This window comes from Hesperophylax consimilis, chromosome 21 (assembly GCF_061612785.1).
Source record: "Hesperophylax consimilis isolate HC1 chromosome 21, BYU_Hcon_1.0, whole genome shotgun sequence".
In the NCBI taxonomy this organism is placed as follows: domain Eukaryota; kingdom Metazoa; phylum Arthropoda; class Insecta; order Trichoptera; family Limnephilidae; genus Hesperophylax; species Hesperophylax consimilis.
In genome coordinates, this window is record NC_142856.1 from 11,257,981 (window position 1) to 11,281,261 (window position 23,281).

Genomic DNA, 23,281 nt, shown 5'->3' on the forward strand with positions numbered 1-23,281 from the left:
TTCATAGTTCATAGCATAAATATACCACTCTCTAGATCGATATCTTCCGGCTTTTTGTATCCAACAGAATTATACAGTACTTAACCACAGATATACAAGCAGTACCTACCGTGCGGAGCAGAGCAGTAGACAAGGTAGAGGAAACTCAAGGCCATTTAAAAAAAGATGCGAACATAGACAACATAATTGCTCTCAGCCTACTCTATTCATTCACTAGCCCAAAAAAACTATTATAAAAATAAAAATGTCCTTGAAGCAGAAAAATGTCGAAATGTTTTCCAAGGGCAAGGTTCATCTGACTAAGAAAATAAACTTTTACAGTGCATTTCCTTAAGATGAAACTTGTTAATCTGAGAAGAAGAAACCCAAAATGACAAGAAATTTGCAAAAACACTGAAGAAAATTTCCAAAACATGATTGTCCGACAGTACGACGAAAAATTCCGACATTTTTCAGCCTCATGAACTCATGGTTACATATGTTTAAAAATCTTTAATTTCACCAAAACAATAAGATAATACAGGATAACACTAATCAATAACATGAATAAGTTTATCGATATAATAAATAACATTTATACGTTGTGGAGGAAGACATATGTCAAGTATGAAGCATTGTTCAAAAGACCGAACGAATAACCTAAAACTGTTAATTCACTTTAAACTTGAACTTACGTAGGTAGGTTGAATATAATATGTTTGTAACTCGCTGACACTATACTGGCTTATATTGTATTTTTATCACGAACAACTTTAACACGCAATATTTTCGACGGAAATGATAGTATTTCGGCAGCAAATGACAACCCGCGTGTATAAATAAACCACTCTCATTTTGTTTGAATGATTTGAAACTGTCAAACGGGAAAATTTCGTCATCTCTTTCTGTTACACGAGTCATTATGGTAGAGAGCGAGAGATCAAACCAATCCTTCTGTTCTCACCAATGAGATCTGAGCTTTTAGCCATATTATTCGTTTTCTATAAGAATTTTGAGGTGGGCGTGGCGGTTTCAAATGAGTTTCAAGGCCAAAGCTTAGTTAAATGCCCCTGGTTCATAGATATCATGAATAAACCTAGATATAGTGCGCGGTTTGCTGCGATTTTTTTATTCGTAGACGTAGACTGTTCAACGTGCACGACTGGGAGTAAAATAAACAATATGGGGTACTATTGAACATAATGAATACGTATTCGAATACTTCAAAAAGTTTGATAACTCTAGTTAGGGAGTTCTAATACATTGTTTATGAATGCATAACGTATGAACAACGTCAAAAAGAGAAGCCAAGTAATTGATAAAAAGAAACCATTTATTTATTTTTTACATTAGATACATTTAAAGCAGACATAACAGTAATAATATAGCACAATGAGAGCATATATTTAAAATGAGTAGGTACAAGTGTTATTACACTTATTACGTTTTGTTAGGTCGAATTTAGTTCCTAGCTCGGCAGATTGCCTGTTCTAATTCTAACAATACAAAGTAGTAGGATTAATATTTGATTTTAATGGGGTTTATCTTAACTAGATACTTAATTTATTTTTAAAAGTATATAGTCTTTGTGCTTAGTGCTTAAAATGTTTAAGCATTTCCCTTTGTGATGCTGTCGTCTGTGAGTCCGCACGTTCACACTCACTAACTAGTTATTCATGTTATGAGTCGGTGACGCAAAATGCACAAAGTCCAGAGATGTACAGGCTCGCGGGTCGGACATGGCAGCTTCCTCGTGGGAGTGGAGATCAGGAGCTTCCTGGTTGGAAGACTCGCGGTAGCTCCCGTGGGCAGCTTCCTGGTCGGAAGGATCGCGGCAGAACTGAGGAGGGCCGCTTCCTTGTAGGAAGGCTCGCGGCACAACTGAGGGGCAGCTTCCTAGTCGGAAGGCTCGCGGTACAACTGAGGGGGCAGTTTCCTGGTCGGAAGGATCGCAGCAGAACTGAAGGGTACGTGCAACTTCCTGAGCGGGAGGCTTGCGGTGATTACTTAATTATAAACCACATATTTAATGTAACATTTTAAAATTTCAAATAAGGAATCATACAATTGCTAAAGAAACGTCACTATCTCTTAAAAATATAGTCAAATACCTCAGTCAAGGATTACAAAAATTAAATAATGTGATGTTTGTGAATGAAGCCAGGAGTTAGTGTCAAGACCATAGACATCCAAATTGAGAGATTTGCCCTAACATGAAATCCGGGAATTATTTCCACGAGTTGGAGGCAAACCACGTAACCATATTTTTGGCAACAGGAGGGTTCGATAATGTTTTGTACAATCAGTCAAAGAACACCGAAGAGCGCACATTGAAATAACCGGACCCTGCGCAGAAAAGTAAAGATTGCTAAAGTAAGGTAACGGTTTGTGGGGGACTTTTCTGCGCAGGCTTGAAATGTTCGTAAAAAACCGAACCAACTTCAAATCGGACGAATTTAGCGACGCTAAAAATGAGTGACGTAGGTAAATAATAATACATTTATAAAAGTATCTAACTAAATAATGTAACGAAATAAGCAGTTTCCAGCCTGTCAGTCCAAAAGTTAGTCATACAAGATGGCTGTCAGGCAATTTCCCCTCACAATAGATAATTGTGACCTATAAAGCCTTAGTACGATTTTGTATGAATGGCATTGAAGTCAAATCTTGGAAAAATTGCCTGACAGCCATCTTGTATGACTAAATTTTAAAATTAACTATTCTAATTTTATTTTTGGTTGTTAATGCAGTTATAACGGCTTATGATTTTTTTGGGAATTTGACGAGACAAGGAATAAGACACATAATTAAAAAAATTAAGAATGGTTTGTCATTTTTCATACATCTTTCCTCTCAGCTTCAAATTGTTTTCGAATAACTTGGGCTCAGGGCTTTTTAGGTTCATATCAACGTAATATATCATGTATCTTCTGAGTGAGAGAGAACTTCAGAGAACCCTGCCAGTTATAAATTGTAAATATTACGTAAAAGTTTATTATAACATCCTATTATTATGATAGACATAGCACAAATTGTTATAAAATCTACAAATATGGGACCTGAAGGGGCCGATTTACCAAAAATAGAATAGGATATGTTTTTGTGCAAAGCGTAAAAAGGTCCTACTACAAAAATGGTTGCCTATTTAAGTTCTTCGAGATGGGGTATCAAAGGTAGTGGTTCTTGGGCGAACGACCCGGTTAAACTGGTTTGTAAATAATGACAACATAAATTTGACTAATTAAATTGCAAACCGAAGTCACGAGGTTCCTTATTTGTTTCTCTAAAAAAATTCTAGTCACAACTTGTAGCAAAAATGTTAATTATCTTTAAATGTTTGTTACGAAATTTTCTACTCAAGCGAAACGATAGGAAAACCTTCATTTTATCTAAAGCATATTTTTTGTTATTCATAATGTACACCAATTCGTTATAAAGATTAATCAAAATAGTGATTTAGCATTAAGCTTCGCCTGAAGTTAAACAAACAAATGTAAATAAAATGTATTTATTAATAATAATTAAATAGTATAAAATAAAGTCGCTATCCGCGTCTGTATGTTTGTGCGCTTAGTTCTTCTAAACTGCTTAACGGATTTTGATAGGGTTTTCACTATTATTTAGAGAATTTCTTCCGGAAGTTTTTGTTGTTTGTTTTTGGGGTGTTATGCCGTGTTGCGCTAACTCCTTCTTTAGCCGACGTTTCGGACAGCGTTGCAGTGTCCATCATCAGGGCAGATCCGGTAGATCCGAAGATGTGAGATGTGATCACATCTTCGGATCTACCGGATCTGCCCTGATGTACTAGGGAATTGTATATCTCAAAAAGGCGTACAGAAAATTCCGTTCTGGTATATGTCTATCTCGTAAGGATATCACCCAGAGACGCCTGGTACACGTCAGCTAGTTAAGAAATAAAAAAAAGAAAAGTGATAAAAATAAAATAACGAAGTCAGTTAATTAAGCAATTTGTATGTAATTATTGATCCGGTTGTCTATAATATGTGTACTATGTACGATTTTTTTTGTTTTTCATTCTTTAATCCGTATCTTTATTTAATATGTAGCCTTGCATTATTTGCGAATCTCCACATTTCTCACACGATAATACATGGTTTTACCACACATATGCCTCAAAAATCTCATTTCTACAGCATTCAGTGTACTTTAGATTTTGCTCTGCCACTTACATGACTCATTGTCATATATCACTTTAAGTTCTAGGTACCAGCACACCATTATGGACTTCTAGATTCGCTTTTTGGGAACATTTGAAAATTTTTTTGTCAGCGCCAACTGCGTTCTGTCCTCCATTAATGAAGTTTCCTGCATTTACCCTTCTTTCAATATTCCTATCAGCCTTTCCATCTCCCTTCTCTCGTATTAATCTGAAATTAATATTAAGTTAATTTCATAGCCGAAATGAATATTAAGTCAATTCCATAGCCGAGATTAATATTAAGTTAATTCAATAGCCGAAATGAATATTAAGTTAATTCCATAGCCGAAATGAATATTAAGTTAATTTTATAGCCGAAATTAATAGTAAGTTAATTCTATAATCTAAATGAATATTAAGTTAATTTTATAGCAGAAATGAATATTAAGTTAATTCTATAGCCGAAATGAATATTACGTCAATTATATAGCGGAAATGAATCTTAAGTTAGTAAAATATTATTGAGTTCTTCCAACAATAGCAGTCAAGTGTAAAATATTGTCGGTAAAATCGATTGATCACAATGTGAAAATGATCGGGACAAGCGGTGAATGTTGCTTATGCAATGATGGAGGACTTAGCTAGCAAATGAATTGAACGCGACGGCTGGCTGGGAATACTGTAAAATAATTAAAACTATGGCTGAATGATTTAGATGTTGACACACAATTTCAATAAATTCTACGTAAATTTTTATGTTTCACTTAACTACAATTAAGGACGGATTGTTTCACAAAATTTGAATAATTGCTCAAATTTCAAAGTTGTGAAGGTTCTATTCAAGTTCTGTGATTATATCATTATGGACCAGTCGTTTTAAAAAACTGAAATATAAACAGAACTTGAATAAAAACAAAAAATTTTAGCAACCAGAAATTTTTTGACTCTTCAAATTCTGCGAAACATCCCGTCCTTAGAGTGCATAAACATACAAACTGTAACGTCAATAATTCTGTTATATTGTTATTGTTTTTTTTTGTACTAAACTCTGAGAGTTTTAAGTTGGTGTTAAATAAGACGCCATCGCGGGGTGGGGCGTCGCGACGCCCGTTACGCGTCGCTGCAGTCTTCAGTACCTACCCGAGTAGCCACAGCCTCACGTCTCACAGTCCCACAGTCTCATAGCCAACGTTGTTCAGTCGGTTTACTGTTCGCAGTACTTGTCGGTTCAGTATCAGTGTCAATTCCAAGAACAACAGAATTCGCTCGCGTTCACAACAATAGAACATTTAATTGGCTCCATATAGGCCGTGCAAAAAATACGTTTTTTAAGTGATGTAATTAAGTTTTAGGGATTTGTGAATATTTTAGTGTGGAAATAACTTTATTGGATTATTAATCAGAATAAGGTTTGTAATATTTTTCTTACCGATAATTTTTCTATGTGAAACGGCATTAATGTTTTAAAGCACATATTTTTTGTTAATTACAAAATAAGGCACACTTACCTACGATGGTGGATGAACGTTGTATATTTGAAATTAATATATAATACATATTTTTCACATAAAAAAATTATGTTCACTTAAATTATAAAACGTGAATTCAATTAATTAATATGAAAATCCGTATTATTCGATCATTTAGTAAGAAATAAGATGTTGAAATATGGGCTGAGCCAGGTAGTAAACACATATTTTCTCTTACAAAGGTTGAAAAAATAAAGTTTAACTGTGTTTTTTTTTAACATCTAGTATTTTACATTGAATACTTGTCAATACTTTCTTTTGTTTGCTCCCCTTTTCTCCTTCATAGCTTGTTCGGTTATTTGATAAAAAAGTTCTTACGTTTCATTTTGACACAGTGCTAATTTAGAATTTTTTACAAGCAGTGTTTTCCGCTTACATCGATGGTAGTAGGAGGAAATGAAATAGTTTCTTACTGGCAAATGATTTTAAGATGCATTGTTCCTGGTTCTCACTGATGTACCAGCGGACAAAATCAAAATTATGGACACTTAATAGGTGTATACTCTTTAGAATAAGTCGTTAATTCTAATTACCCCATTGCTTACATCCGGGTGCGCCTTTTATTAGGATGAGATGATTTGCAACTTAGAGCCAATGGTGAGATTTTAAGGTGAAGTTTAGTTTGTTTAAGGTTAAACGCAACGCTCGTTGTATTCTACGTGTTCACAGATGGCGTTAATTAATTAATTTTGTTTAAATACGCTTTTGCAAGGTATTGCTTTACAATATTAAGACAAATCATTTGTTTGCGCCCGTATATACGTAATATGAATATGAATCAATAGTTTTGTCCATATAAAAACTCAATTCTATCGAGAAAGGAATACAAATACAATATTGGATTGAATCATCGGTAAAATATTGTATTTGTGTGCCTTTCTCGAAAGAATTAAGTCTTTAAACGAACAAAACTATTGATTCATATTCATATTGCGTATATACGGGCGCAAACAAATGATTTGTCTTAATATTGTAAAGCAATACCTTGCAAAAGCGTATTTAAACAAAATTAATTAATTAACGCCATCTGTGAACACGTAGAATACAACGAGCGTTGCGTTTAACCTTAAAGGTATTCAATGTAGAATCTATTGAGAACGACAGCAGGCGTAAGGCAATATTTTTATTTTTTATTTTTTTTTATTAGGTACAAAATTTTTTACAATTCAAGTTTTTTAGTAATGTAGGCCTCACTGGGTGGCTTGCCCGTGCTGAGGCCTTCATTTTATAATATGAAAATATAAACTACATAATACATTTAAAGAGAAAAATTATACATTTAAAATTAAAAATACATAATAATATATTTAAAATTAAAAAATAGTACATTGAAAATAATCTTGTGTGTTTGTGAGTGATGTGTGTTTTTTATTGGTTTTGTGTGTTACGTGTAGGTTTTATTTTTATTTTATGCTATGAAATTTTGGTAATATTGTCTTTTTTGTTCTTTAATCCATTTTGTAATTTTGTGTGTGAATTTATTTTTACTTTCCTCAATTTTAATTTCAAGTTTTAAACTGTTGAAAGCTTTTATTGCATGGTATTGGTAGTGTCTTTGTCCAAAGCTTGAATTTACTGTCGGAGTTTTTATGTTTTCTTTGTACGCTTGTCTAACTGGTCTGTTAGTGTTATTTTGTGTATGTTGAAATTTTTTTTTTTTGTAAAAAATGTAATTTAGTAGTGTTTTAACGTATAATTGGCGTATATCTAGTACGTCACAGCTGTTGAATATTTGGTCTGTATCAGTCAGTCTATGTTTTTTTAGTATTACCTTTAAGATCGTTTTCTGTGCGGTTTCTATGTAATTGATAGCCGAGTTTGTTGCTCCTCCCCAAGCAATAATTCCATATTCTATTATTGATTGGCAAAGTGCAAAATATATTGTATTTTATAAGACTCTAATAAGGGGGGTTTGCTCCAAGCTCACATTTTAATTGTTTCTGAAGATATTTATATTTAAGATTAATAAAAACAGGATCTTACTATTAAAACGTTTTATGTAAAACGGTTTGAAAATTTTATAAAACGTTTTTCAACTATAAAATTTTATTTTTCTAGTCGATGAATTAGTATTTTCCCTATAGAAACATTGGAGATTTTAGTAATACGTTCATCAGAAAAAATAAAATAAACTTCACGGTTAGATCGATTTTCTAGGCCTGCTAGGGAAAAGTCGACCGTAGGACCGTCCATTACGCCGGGCCGCGCGCCGAATATTGTTTTTACACGACTTCATCACTTATGTCGTTAAGATTCCTACATTATTTTAAAGATGCTTTGTGCACTGCTGCTTCACTTATGTCTTTAAGATCTTGGCTTTATTTTAGGGTATTGTCTCGTCTTAATTAACTACAAACAAGATCCCTGAGGTGTATGTGTGATAGAACCTTATCTGAATTATGAATGAGATGATTTGAAAGAAATGCAAGACTACTGTTAGTATTTTGAATAAGATTGAGAGAGGGGTGCTTTGAGGTTATGGATGGGATGGAAGAAATACGAAATTTTATAATGTAAAAACAGGTGAATGACAGAAGGAGTCGGATGACGTCAAGAGTCAAGATATGCAAATGGGATTTATTCACAGAATACATATGTAAAATATTCAAAGACCCTCAATCAATTCTAATCCTTTACAATGCTATAATTCTTGATAAGTACTACATTATGTCTTAGCAATATTTAGATAAATGTTCCCAATCGACTATTTTAGCGCTCTGAGCCAAATGTGTCGACTATATATAATAGTAAGAAATAGTGTGCCGAAGTACACATCTTCGTCGATAATTTATACGGATTCAGAAAAAATGTTCTGCTCAAAAATATGCAACAATTGTTGAGCTAATTATATTATGTCATACTTGTGTCTCACTTTGTGTCTCTTGAGTCTCTCGTATTATTTGTCATTTGAGTGAATTTTTATGAAATTTTAATTTAATTTCTTGTTTGCGTAGGTTTTTGTATTTTTTTCTACCTATTTGTAAATTAACTGAGTTTTTATATCTGTAAGAACCCCGTATAAATAAATAAGATACAAAATTTGTCGTCACGGGATGTCTGGCAGATGTGAAACTAAACTAAGTCTTTATATTTTTGATAGTAAAACAATTATTTTATTTTCGTTAAAATATAAAAAAGAAAGACAATAAAATTCGGTTAAATTTACCGTCAGTTATATAGTAAACGAATCATTTATCAACAAAGAAATACTACAGATTACTCGAGGAAGTATTGATATGTAAGAAAGCCTTACTGCACAGTAAAAAGGTTTACTTTTGTCTGAAAAAAATGAGTTTAGCTTCTGAGCAACAAAACATCCCACAAAGCTTACTCTTAGATGAGTTCCCCCGCACAGAGTTTTGGCGGCCGGGCGGAAAGATCTGACGAATCACGAGGCTGGCCGAAAGAAGGATCGTTCCGTGCAAGAGCATCGTCCCGTTTTGCCACGCTTGCTACGCAGGAGTTGGTTTTACTCTCCTAGGCGCTCCAAAAGATGTTTCACATAAAAAAATAATAGAATGTTTGAATTTGAACCAGCTGTATAGCGTATATCCTCTCTACCAAAATCATGTAATAATGTAAGGAGTGTGTGCAAAGACGTTCCATCTTCTCTGCTTACGTGTTCGCGGCAATGGCGTGATGGTTAGTTAATTAGTCCTTATAATAATTATATAATTAAATAAGCTGTTGTATATTTTACACGACTGTGGTTTGTCAGACAGACACCGCGCCGGGATATTCATTATTATATTTCTACTGTCAACAAAACCTCAAGACACGGAAACACTGAATATAATTGTACGAAATTATTATATAGGCACACCGTTCTTCATCAATAGGGCTGCAAAAACAACAAAGTATCTTTAAAATAAATACGTTACGTAGGGAAGAGAGCTTCTGATGAGGAAGTTACTCAATCAGAGAGGTTCTACTCATAATCATCATACTCTATCCCTGCGTGTTGTGGCGGATCTATTTAATTGCACGGAAGGTAGGTACAAGAAGGCCATACTAGCGTATCTTTTCAATCCTTTTAGAGCTTGACTAATAATACGTCAAAGGCTTGAATTAATTTTACACTGTATGATCTGATTGTACGATCTAATGCCACACTTATTTTTTATAAAAAATATATTTCTATGACGATTTATTATGCTCGTATTTAATTGTGACATGTTATTATTGTTTGTGGTATATTTAAACTGTTGGTATTAAAAAAATGAGCAGGCAGACATTACGAGCCACCACAAAACTCACATTCATACATATCTATCAATTCTTGACATGAATACACTCAAGTTTTTGGTTCTATTGATCGTGCCATATCTTGCTCGTGAATTCCTGACATTTTAATAAAAACATTATTGTATTGTATCTCACTAATTATAACGCCCGTACAAAATATGATTTACAGGTGAAAAAACCATAAATATACACGGTGTTAAGGACGTACTTGACTTACTTTAACCGGTGATTCTTGACAGTATTTGGAGTAAAAAAGAAAATTAAATTTTGGTCTCCGGTAACATTTTTCATGTTTTTTTTTTCAATTATATTTTTTTCAACAAAATCATGGAAAATCGGTATCGAAATTGGATAGCTACAATTCATGTGAGGGGATCCTCGGTTGAGAAAACAGTGACGAAATATGGAAGAAGGAAAAAAAAGTTATAATATAAAATTGTTCAAAAATGTGGAAAAAAAACCTAAAAAATGTCATTGGAGACAACTTTTTTTTTACTCGAAATAATGGCAGGAATCACTGGCTAAAGTAAGTCAAGTACGTCCCCTAACACACTGTATAATGAAACACGTTTGTTGGCAAGTGATAGCTGAACTATTTTGTTTACTACAATTTACGGTAAATCCACATCAATATTTAACGATAAGTTAACGATTTATCCGACATACTAGCAATGTGTAAATATTTTTTACATTATTATCAACCGCTTCAATCTGCTTTCAGAAATTCTTTAGGACAGCGAATCGCATCGTTTTTCTTTTCAGTTAAGTATATGTACCGCAATAACGGTAAAAATGGATTTGCATTTAAATTTTTGTTGATTCTGCAGAATTTAACTGGCATTTTTTAATGAATTCAAAAACCCGCTTTTTGTCCTCATATCGATTGATCATAAAATTGATGAGCAGGTTTATATAATATTATTGGAATGGACAATCCGTTAAACTCTATTTTGCCTGATTAGATGGTTGAATGTAGTACCAGTTGTCTACTAGGAAAAAAATAATAGTTTCTATATTCAGTGTGTGTAATAATACCTCTACCTCCAAATGTATAACTTTCATACATTTTATTCTCCACCCGAGATATAACAGATCATAACAATCACGACAAAGGTATTCGTGAGATTTAACCCGTTGCCTAGACTAGATTATTTCAATACCCTTTAATCGTATTCCGACGTGATCAGGTCTTTGAAACATTAAATTAGATAAGGTTATTCGTACCCCAAGAGAAAACTCTCTCGAGGTAACCACCAAGTTTCTTCTTCAAAATCCTATGAACCATTTGAGCTTTTTTTATCCTTTGGAGATTATCATGGACTTTTATATTATCTGCTTAATAACGTGCGTGTTAGTGCACACGATACAAGATAATCATTGAGAAATACAAATAAAGTTGGAGACAGAACAAATCCCTGTGGGACGCCAGCATTTATTAAATACGAGGAAAGGTAAAACCGCTAGCCACCGTTTTAATTGATTTCTTCCTAAAAAATGACAATCCATGTACAGGGGAATGCGGGCAGCCCATAAACTGGCAGTTTGCCGACCATGGTGCCTTTACTTCAACTTTTACGAACCGTGAAGCTAAAAAAAGGACTGCTTCAAAACTTGTTTTAAAAGTAGGGTGAGGCGGGTGGTCGTTTGAGTTTCGGCAAAAGGGGTTCTGTCTGTATATGAATGCAGATTTGTGAACGTAAATTAAACAGTGAGTGTGTTTTTGTCGATGGACTATAGTGATAGTGTAGTTCTTATCTGGTATGTTGACAAAATAATCGAAGACACCCATACCTACTGCCGTTCAGAAAATTTATGCATTATTTAGGAAGTTATGTTTTACCGAATAAGAGTTACAAGAGTGGAACAATGGCGTTTCCATTTGAGGAGCATTGAATGAAGTTTTGAAAGATAAAATAAATAGGAAGATAGGGCACCTGGATTTCAGATCTAGCAAGTAAATATACTCGTAGATCAAGCCAATTCAATGAACTGTAGATTAACGATAAAACATTATAAAACAAAAAAGTGTCTAATATAAATAGAGATTTTACGGCCAAAGTATAATGGTGATAATTTGTTTGGGTTATTATGCAGTATTAATAGAGACGACGGGGTTAGGATTAATAGTTCTTGGTATCCGGTAATTGACGGCTACACCCAAACTAAAAGCCGAAAACTACATTAATTTAACTATCAATTTTTACACCGAAATACTGGACCTAAGAGGATTAACGTGCGTAATCATCTGCACATACATAAGCACTCACTTCACCACATCTGCCCTGGTGATAGATACTGTAAAGTTTGCTAAAGGGGGAGGAAGCTCATCACGGCATAATAATACAAAAATCAATCACCGTAAACAAAACGTCTCATTAATAATAAAAAAAATAATAATAAATAATAATACAAAAATCAATCACCGTAAACAAAACGTCTCATTTTAACAGATCAAATCAGTTAACCTTTCCCTAAAATCAATAAAAATATTAATGAATCAATGCACAGGCGTATTATTAATGCAATAGCATTATATTTTACATTAAATTGATTTCTACAGTAAATAAATGCTTAAAGTATGTCATTCGCATTAAGCCATGCAAAACCGGCTTTAAAAATTCTACTAAAATAAGTATAGCGATAAAAACACGCATAGCTTTATTGCTAGTTTGGTTACCTACACATCGTACTATTAATTTTATGATATTTTCTTCTTATTCTAAATGCGTGTTAAATTCTCAAGAGATTAACATAATGTACCATATATGAGTCATTAAACTAAGCATTATTATGAAGCATGTCTTGAAAATTAGACTCATTTGATTTCGCTGGAATGTCTCTGGAAATTTATGTTGGTATAATTTTATTTGAAGCAGCAAAACATCAATCGGTAACTTCTATCGTTATAAAATTTTTGCCTGATTTTTCAGTTCGATGTTTCTAGGTCACACAACTAATTTCAGCTTCAACTACGAATCTAGAGGTCACGGGTTCGAAAACCCGCGTGTACAAATAAATTTTATTTGATTAAAGTGAAGTAAAATTTTTATTTGCAGCACATTGACGGCCTTCGTGGACGAGGGGAAAGGCTCCCGACTAGCAAACTTGAGATTGCGGGTTCAAATCCCGGAAGTAATTTTATTTGACTAATTTGAGTTATTTCACAAAATTACTTATTTACCTGTCAAATTGTACCTGTCTGATCTAATCGGTAAGCGTAAAAAAATGTTTATCATTAGAATTCCACCACGAATTGACAGTATCAAAAAATGTTAATATTCTATACGTTTAATTTTTCAAGGGCGTAACTCGACACAATGCCTATAATAAAATAATATAATGGTTCGCGCCACTAGACCGTAAGAACGTTAATAATAATTTGTCTCGAGTCAGATTTGAAGACACTCCTCTCACTAAGACACATTCAGATTAAAGATCTCAATAGGCGTTTTGCCCGACAAAGAAATCACGTTTCACTAAACCTGACGTCATGGTACCTTTAAACTCAGCGTGGAAGATTTTGACGAATCACCCACACGTATCAAACAATGAATTCAAGATTCTCATGGCCAATAGTATTTTGTTATTTGACTTGTAGGATATTAAGGCGTGTTGTGCTTCCTTCATCATCGTGAGAAATTCGATATATTATATTCTAATAGTTTCTCTCTGTCTCTGACTTCTTCCGTCATTCACTACTGTGTATCACAAAGTTACTATTAAAAAACTAATTGGACTCCGTATCTTATTCCGGCTCAGAGAAAGTGCGAATGAGACAATAACAAAAAAGCTAGTTAAATATACGTTGAATTTGTTGCCACCAAATTCGGCTTTTGAAGCAAATAAAACTTTTTTCAGTGAAGATTCAAATTTTATTGTATAGTTCATTATATGCCTGAGACAGGATGTGTGAGATTTTATCAAAAATATCTTTCATTTGGTCACAAAAAAATTGCCAAAGATGCCTCGTAAAATCATGTAAAATCGTCATCTTCTGGGGCCTATATTCTATAATTTAAGGCAAAAAACGAAAATCTGATCCACATCCATACTTTATATATACCAAGTCTTTTAATTAAAAAAAAAAACAACATTTTACTCTAGTATTTTAGCCGTAAATCCAAATTTAAATTTTATATGAAACAGGCACCGCAGCCGCGGTCTTCCCCGACTTCTTTTAACATTCAAACCATCTCTTTAAATACTCCTTGTACTAATTAGATCAAACTTTGAAATTTTCAGCGATATCGTTCGATTACTTTTCGATGATTGCGAGCTGACTTTTAATATTTACAGATTTAACCATACATGGAACCTTTATTACATGGAAGCTTTAAGTCGGGGGTCACCAATTACTTTCATTAGGGGTCCGTTTTTTTACATACATGACCGTCGCGATCCGGAAGAGAAAAAGGCTAACAACCTCTCCCCCCGCGGCTTAACAATCGAAATAATAAAGTGTACAGTGTACTATTTAAATATGTGTGGATACAATATCAATAAACGAATAAAACGAATGGGTTCCGGAACATTATTTTATTAAATAATAAACAAGTGTTATGAATAAAAAGAAGTATAATGAGAATAATGACATTTTTTGCTTTGGACTATCCGTCTGAAGTTTGGACTAAAGTTTGTGCAGGCTATTGTCATTTAATCTTGGAGATGTTCATCGGTAAGTCTGCTCCGGAATTAATTTTTAATGAAGTTTATCTTGGAAAATGCTGCTTCACAAACATACGTTGACCCAAACAATGTGAGAAGTTTCAAGGCTATTTCTTTTAATTCTGGGTATTTATTACCACAAACAAATTTTATCCAAAACTCTTGACAAGAAAATTCCTGTTTTTGGTGTTTTAAAACTGCATTTTCTTGGAAATCTATCATTTCCATCTGGAGAGCAGCTTTATTACTCCCGTAAATATTTGCAGCTTCATTGCTCCATACGTCACCGGGATGCAGTGAGTAAATGTTACTGAGGATTTAGACAACATTATCAATTTTCTTAAAATCTGTGAATCTATTTTGTGCGGACCTGTTAACACAAGGTCCGCACAAAATAGGTCGGCGGTCCGGATCCGGACCGCGCTCCGCCATTTGGTGACCCCTGCTCTAAGTCCTTCGGCAGATGGCATAAGGATGCAATTAGCAGTTACAAATTCGTTGTATGCCGCCTGTTTTAATTCTTGCAAAAAACTTAATTTGCTACATTATACAATAAAATCACATTCGAAGAGGGATTCAGAAGTAGGAGATTTCGCATTTGAAAGTATTTTTTATAAGTCTAGTACTATATTTTTTGTTGGCTTTTAAAATGACGTGTTAGTGCACACGATACAAGATTTGCTTTTAGCGCGGCCTTCAGGGTTTCAGATAACCTGTCAATATACACTACTTTTTGGATGATGTCGTTCGTTATGCAAAATAACTGGCTTATTAATGAATGGAGGTGAACTAACTTACCTCTTAGAACTGATAGAAATCATATACACGATGCATAGACTTTATTAATTCATCTAAGACGCCATCAATTGATTTCGTTCCAGCTTCGAGAAACAAAAGTTTTGAGTTATGACGAATGACTTTATGAATTAATGAACTCCCTTTTTAATGTCAAAAATACACACGGACTGCCAATGAATATTTGAGTTAATATTTAAATTCGATATCGTCAATTGATTAGTATGTTTTACTTGTAGCCGTTTGATGTTTAGGAACGTCAATTTATAGAGAGTTGCGCCGGTGTTGCCATCGTATATCGATTTATGATTTATTACGATATCAAAATCGGTATGGCTCTCAACAGCGCGACCGTGCTTGTGAAATCGGTATAATCGATGCGATATGGTAGAGTTATCGATTTTACTGTGATAGACCCTAAGTATGACATAGTAGGTAACGACCCACAAGAAGTTTAAAACCAAATAAATTATACAACATCGGGTTTGATCTCACGATGCCAATTTGTAAAAAACCAGTTCTGCCAAACGTTTCTTAAAACCAGTTTTGCCGAAATTCTATGGCAGCTTTTTAATTTACAACCTTCGAGGTCCCTTTTGCGCGAGTGAACGGGTTTTTTGTTATTATGCTAATTCCGTAAACATCACCTATTCTTCGGTTATATATTCGCAAATATGGGCAAAAAGTAATACATAGCATTATCCGAATGTATCTGAAACGCTCTACGTGGCTCCAAGTGCAAAGTTTACTTGATTTAATAAACTAGTGGCGTATCCAGTATTTTTACAGAAATATGAAATGATGATTATCTTTATATTGTTATGTTTCTTGTTCCTTTTCTTGTTCTGCTTCTCTTTCCGTTTTGTTTCTTGTTTTGTTTCTCGATATCATTTTGTTCTGTTTCTAATTGCGTATTTTGTTCTGATTGTCGGTACATTTCTCGTTATCTTTCTTGTTTCGTTTTTGATTAATTCCTTGTTTCGTTTCTTGTTCCATTTCTAGTTTCTTATTCAAAATTCAAAATTCAAAAAAATATTTATTGCACAAAAAGAGTACAAAGGGTATAGCTTATAGGTTACATCCTATTTCTTCCAGCTAACTCAACAAATACACATTATATTACATAACCCAACAATTACATGTTAACAAATAAATAACAGTCCATAAAAAACAGAGGTATTTAATTGATGTAAGGTATTCATTTAAGGTGTAGTGACATTTGTTTAAAGGAAATGTTTTTAGTGTTGATTTAAATTTAAGTATGTCGGTTATTTGTTTGATGCTACGTGGAAGGATGTTATATACTTTAATGGCCATGTAGTGTGGTCCTTTTTGAAAAATATTCTTGTTCAAATAACTAATATTGACGAAACGACTTGTTACATTATCTTGTTTCCACACGATGAAAAGTTTATTCCAATTTTTCTAAATGTTGCGCTATTTAAGGTATCTACCTACATGTCAATTTTGGTAGAAATTTCGTTGCATAATTTCAGTGACATTATTCCCTACGCAATGTGAAATGTCTTTCGTAATATTTGATTTGCTTGGGACTCTAAACCTGTGGGTCCAACAAAATGTTCTTATGTCGACAGCTGCTAAACGTACATTGTAAAAAGCCAATTAGGTTTTTATTGGATAATCTTTTTAGTCGATACTGTAGAAAAATATCACCTTGCTCGCCATTTTAGTTGTAATGCCAAATTTTTCCACATTATTTCTGCAATTGTGCAGTTTAAACCCGTCTTTCTTCATTTGCAATTTTTTTTTTGCGTGAATACCGCACAAGAGTACCAACTTCTTCCAACCATCTGGAGCCAGCGCCAGTGGGACTATGGCATGCCCAATTGGTGTATGTTGTGATGCTGATTGTAGCGGGGAGGGAAAGAGACGGGGAAGAGGAAACTGTGAAGACTTAGACTAAACGCCAAGAATAATAAAAAAAAATTGCTGGTAACCGAGATAAAAGATTGACTGCCTCCATGGTCGGGGGTTTAGACTCTCGACTAGCAATCCGGAGGTCGCGGGTTCAAACTCCTGCGTGTGGTAGTAAATTTTATTCGATTAATTTGTGTTATTTCACAATTTATAAATTTAAAATTACATTTAGTTTATTTGCGGCATGTTCTAGAGTGTAAGATTATCTTAATATCGCCCTGGTGTAATACCAAGATTAAGAATATTGAACAGTTGCTTGAAATGGCTTTATGTATGTTTGGCGACCAGATCTGATCCCCTTCTTTATCTACCACATCTCTTTCCCCTCCCCACTAACTTCAGCTTCACAACATACCCAGATTAATTGTGGATATTGTGAGGTGAATGGAGTATGACTGGCTCCAGACGTTTGGGAGCTGTTGGGACTCTTGTGGTGCATTCACAAAATAAATCAGATTTTAATTTTTTTTACTCCAAATAATGCCAGGAATCACTGGTTAAAGTAATTCAAGTACGTCCCTTAACATCCTGTATAAATGTGTGGCGACCAGTACAAGTTTGGGAATCTGTGGCCTAAAGGGACTGCGTTGAGGTAATTTGTCATAACCGTGATGAATACAGGTAATAAATTTGTCATAGCTTTTAGAAATGCTGCTATGTTATTAGTACGGAAATCACCTTTGTAAGTACTGTACGTACCAACATTTCCTAAATGCTAATGTTGACATATATTTCCTCAGTACCTACATCTATGTATCTACGTATTAGAATTATGTTTTTTACATTAACTCCCGTACAGGAGGTTAATGTAAAAACAATATCACCTTGGGTGGCTGTGTTGAGGGTCTTTTAAGAGGAAAGGAAGTAGAGGAAGTTCTGGGAAGGTATGAAGATTGAGTAGGAATCTAGGGATAAGTGTGTCCAGGAGTGACGGACATATGAATATATCACTCTCACTGCCGCGCAAGGCGATTGGTCGAGAGACTATTTGAGTGGTCAAAGGGTCTCTCCAAACCAGCTGGTGGGCAAGCGCATTCTGAACACACCTTACCCGATGAACCAGGGCACCCCTGCTATATCACCAAACGTAGCGAACAACTTGGGGTGACCTTATGGCAGACGGAGCGGCGGTACCCAAACCCACCTACCAAATTTTAGAGTTTATTTATATGATCTTTTCAATAAATAATTTTTAATCCACATTTTACAATATAACGCCATTTTGCCCCATCTTTCAATAAATACGATGAAAGGGGTGGGGATGAAACTACATATTCATCATAATTTTTTTGTAAAATATCTAGCCGTGCTTGTATAAATATTGTTACGAAGGATATTGCTCCAAAGTACGTAAGACCAATGAAACGATAAACTATTCGTAAATTATTGTACTAATGTCCCATGACAAGTAACGTAATTTAAAGCAACCTCAAGCATGACAATCGCCGAAAAAAAACTGTTGATTCTTGCATAATATTCAGTACAAATTTGGTGTTAACAAATCTCTTGAGTGCTGCGCACTGAGGCAGCTAGTAGTTTGCAGGTCTACCGCTCTGGAGCCACTAGTATGTTTATAAACCTAAGAAATATTGCGGAAGATCCCATAGGTGCTGATATTCGTACGCACCTATGAGATTTGGGATTCATTTTGGACTCGCTCTTGGGAAATACAAGTATCATTCGGACTGGTGGATTTTTCAAAAGGCGCACTGTTTATTCACTCAGTAAACTATTTGATAGAGCCACTGAATACATTCTTCCTGGAATTGTTATTTATACCAATTTCACAGAAAACTGAGCCAATTTATCAAAAGACATTTTGACTTCTAGTCACGCCCACAACACATTTTAAGGCTTTATATTCAGCGGATATAATAAAATTCTATAATCGCTGAAATATCGAATTTTCACTGTTTTTTTATTATTCTAACGTAATTAAGAAAAATACGATATGAAGGTTTTTTGTGTCATATGTAATTTTCAATTTTCTGCCAAAATGAAAATGTTGGTTTTCATTCGTGAATTCGGCGGCGTTGACGTTTCGCTGAGCGACGTTGGTGACAGCCGTCTTACCAAACATTGGCGTTTTCTATGTTGTAATTACGTTGTGGCCAGTTTGAACCGTTTCTGAAAAAATAGTTATGAATGAAAATATTAAAATGACACATTTTGAGTTCAGTGACCAGAGCCAGAAAAATAAAATTTAAATCTTCCACACCTTTTTAACGGTTTTATTAATTTGTGGAAATACCCCATTACGCAGTGTCAAGGACAAAATGATACTACAATTTAACTTTTTGTTAAAAATTTAAGATTGCACACGAAAATAAATTTCGACACGAAAAATTATTGGAAAATTATGTAAATTATTATTCAAAGCTGAATTTTATGTTTCTCATTATGGTGTTGAGGGGCCAACTAATGGGCTAGCTGTTGTTTTTTGTGAGACACCAGTCTCACGTGGCAGGAGATTTGGATATTGATGTCAGACATGTAATCATCTCACAGTCACGGATGTTTGTTGTTGACAAATTGAATGTATTGTATAGAACACAGACCATAAACGGCATTATCCATACGCATCTACGCAATACTTTTCATAAAGTAGAGAACGATATTATTATCAAAGAACAGCATACACAAAATAATAGTTTACATAATACTGGTACTAATTATTGTGTAAATGTATATTTTTAATAACGGGGGTCATGGAATAAAGCAGTATTAAAGATTTTAATGGAGTTTGAAAGTGAACACTGTCTATATTTGTAACGTATAAATATTCACGTTTTTAACTAAATATTCAGTGCCTATTAAGAACTCTTTCTTCTCTGCCAATATTTGTTTGGTTGGTAGTGCCGGCGCAGTAGAGAACGCGGGAAAGGCAAGATGGCTGAGGTAAATTTGTCGGCCTGATGGCCAGAGTTTTGAGGGTTTTTTCTGGAGTTCTTGAGAAGAGCCTCTTGCCAGTGAAGTTTCCTTGGATTCATGTAAATTCGTAGTTGGCCTGTGAGCCCGATTTTGTTTGCTTTTTGTTCGCGATGCTGTGCGGCGAATTTATGAACTTTTGGATAACGTGTCGGTGATCAGAAGACAAGATCTGTGATCTTGAGAAGCGCTTTGAATTGATTGCGAAGGATTATTCGTATCGCGCCGGAGGTCCTGTCAAAGACCTCTAAAGGTGCTGGAATTGATGGCTAGGGATCATTAGGATCGCGCAGTTTTCCTCCCCACGCTGGAGTTTTCCTGAGCCCAGAATATCAGAGTTTTATGCTGGACGGAGAACCTAGGTACCTGTGGACGCCCTTCATAATTTATGAGGAACTCCCTCGTGATGACTACTTTGTGGGCGGATCAGATGTTTGGAAGGAATGAAGTAATTCTCTCTCTCTCTTTTTCTCACTTCTAAAACTAATAATCGCCCGCACTTTCTGATGTGTTGCTTATGATAATTTGTTATCTTTTGTGCTATGAATAAAAAACCTCGTCTTATAAAAATTAGTTTATCATTAAAAAAATAATAATTAATAACTAACAAAATATCACATCCCCGATACACACAAGCCTACTATAATATTGTGGAACATCTTATGTGAAATGATTTCTATATTATATCAATACATTTTCTGTTAAATTGTGTAAGATTATTATTTTTAAAACGTAAAAAAAATAATATGTGTGGTAGAATGTGTGGTATTGGATTAACGAAGAAAGGGCTGTAAGCAGAATGTATGACAAAGAAGTGAAAGATTGAATTAGTCGGGGTCGCCCGAGGAAGACAATTCTTTACAATAATATTATTTACAACGTAAAACTGCACCCAGTTTTCAGCTACACCAGAATTCACAACCGCAAAACTTTACTAACAAAACATTCATAATTCCGTGCAACGCCGGGTACACGCCAGATGGAAATATTTGTAGAATAAAAAAATGCAAGAAATAATGCGATGTGGGCGTGTTTCGTGATCTAAAAGTCTAACCATTCTTTGCTTAAAAATCTAATATTAAAAACCATTTCATCATTATTATGAAATTTTCGTTTCGATTAAACGGTATGGCGATACACGATGTGTACAGAGCGCTTGCTAAATGGGCTAGATCAAAATAGTATATTCGAGTGTACATTGGATTTGGATATCACATTTTTATCACGCCACCGATTGGAAAACAATAAACTGATGATTTTGTCTTTTTACTTGATTAAAATACATTTATCACTTTTTGAAATCAACAACTGGAACAAAGTCCCAAAGTTAAAGTCATAAAAAAAGCCGTCCATCGGTCATCATTAGTTTTTTAATTCAATGAAGAATTATGTTTTATGCATAGACCTGCCCTAACATGAAATGTGGGTATTATTTCTACCAGCTGGAGTCAAATCACGTGACCATATTGTTGTAAACTATGACATCAGTCGTACATCGACTACTGAAGAGCGCACATTGAAATAACCAGACCACGCGCAGAAAATTAAAGTTCGCAAAAGTAAGGCAAAGGTTTGCAGCACTGTCCATTGTGGGACTTTTCTGCGCAGGATCTGAATGTTCGTTCTTAAACGAATCGCATGGCGTAACGACGTACGCTAAAATTGAATTAGGTGGGTAAATTATAATACATTTGTAAAAGTGTCTAACTAAATAGTGTGATAAAATATTACATTTTGAACACAAGCCCGATTTGGGATACTTAGTGAAATTTTTTCCGCAGCCAGCAATTTGCGCCTCATTGTAAAAATCACTAGTAATTCGTAAGAATTTTCGAGGACCGAATGGTGGATATTACAATGCGAGTTGTCTGTGTACTGTCAGAATCGTTTTTACACGTTTTCCACGTCAGTTGGTTTGTTCCCATTTCCCTGATTGGCTCGTCTATTAATTTTAATCTATGTCTATTTCTATGGTTTTATATTAAAACATCGATATCTGTTATATTTTGACATTCTGTGAGGATCTTGTCCTAGAACTTATCCAATTTAGGAGGTCAAAGGTCATTCTAGTTGACTTGTCACCACGCCTCTGGGTTTAAGCTTTTTACAATATGCGTGTACAAACATTTCTTCACAGTTAAAATCAATTAATAACATCATTTTATTCACCACGTTTCCTTGCACCTGGCAAAGGAGCCATGTGTTTAAAAACCAGTCTTCTAATTTATTTAGCCTTTCAAATTGACGTCATGCCCAACCCGACGTTCAAGGACCTTAGCAATAAAACCTGTAAAAAGCATTATTTTTGTGATGTTTGTTTGTTGGTTTTCAACACGATTCGAAGAGGCTATTATAAAATTTAATTCAAGCCACAAACACTTCGTTATTTTGAATACAGATTTTTGTTAACATCTCATCGGCACGATGTACATTTGGAGATGTGACCATATTATCTGTGTTTGTGTTGATATTTACAAATTCTCACATTACAAGGGGAAACATAAAATGAGCCTTCAACTGGAGTGCTACGACCTCTTCGAGAAGTTACCTTCTCGAAGAGGTTTTCAATTTTACCAGTTATCAAGATTCAAAGAATGTGGTCATAATTTACTCCTTATAAAACATTATTGCCTGGCACCATATTTTTGGATTTAACATTATAAATATTTAATTTTTCGGATGATTATAATTACTTTATCTTACCTATATAATTTTTAATAAAAACATAGATTTTTTAAAAAATATTTTATTTTTCTTCTTATAATATTATTGTTATAAATAACCTACTGTCAAAACACTTGTGAAAATAGTACATGTATTAATAATAAATATGTACAATTCCACGAAAAGTAAATTGTAACCGCCTTTAACTAAATCTGCACATATACCCAAGCATTGGCCTTGCTTATGTGGGATTTTTTTGTATGTACACATTGTACATGAACATTTTATAGATTTATTTATGTTTAAAATTATATATATATTTTGGTAAGACCTTGGTACGTCGTAGGTAGGGCTTGGTAATGTTTAGTAAGGGCCCGTT

The 23,281-nt window shown here is 34.2% G+C and overlaps 1 protein-coding gene across 1 annotated transcript in view; it reads left to right on the top strand.

Moving 5' to 3' along the window:
- Positions 1-5,328: 5,328 nt before the first annotated feature.
- LOC149413617 (putative cytochrome P450 301a1, mitochondrial) overlaps positions 5,329-23,281 on the top strand; it is a 75,298-nt gene continuing 57,345 nt past the window's right edge. The window contains exon 1 of the mRNA XM_089644737.1: positions 5,329-5,547. The gene's annotated coding sequence lies outside the window, so the exon portion shown is untranslated. The remainder of the gene's footprint in view (positions 5,548-23,281) is intronic.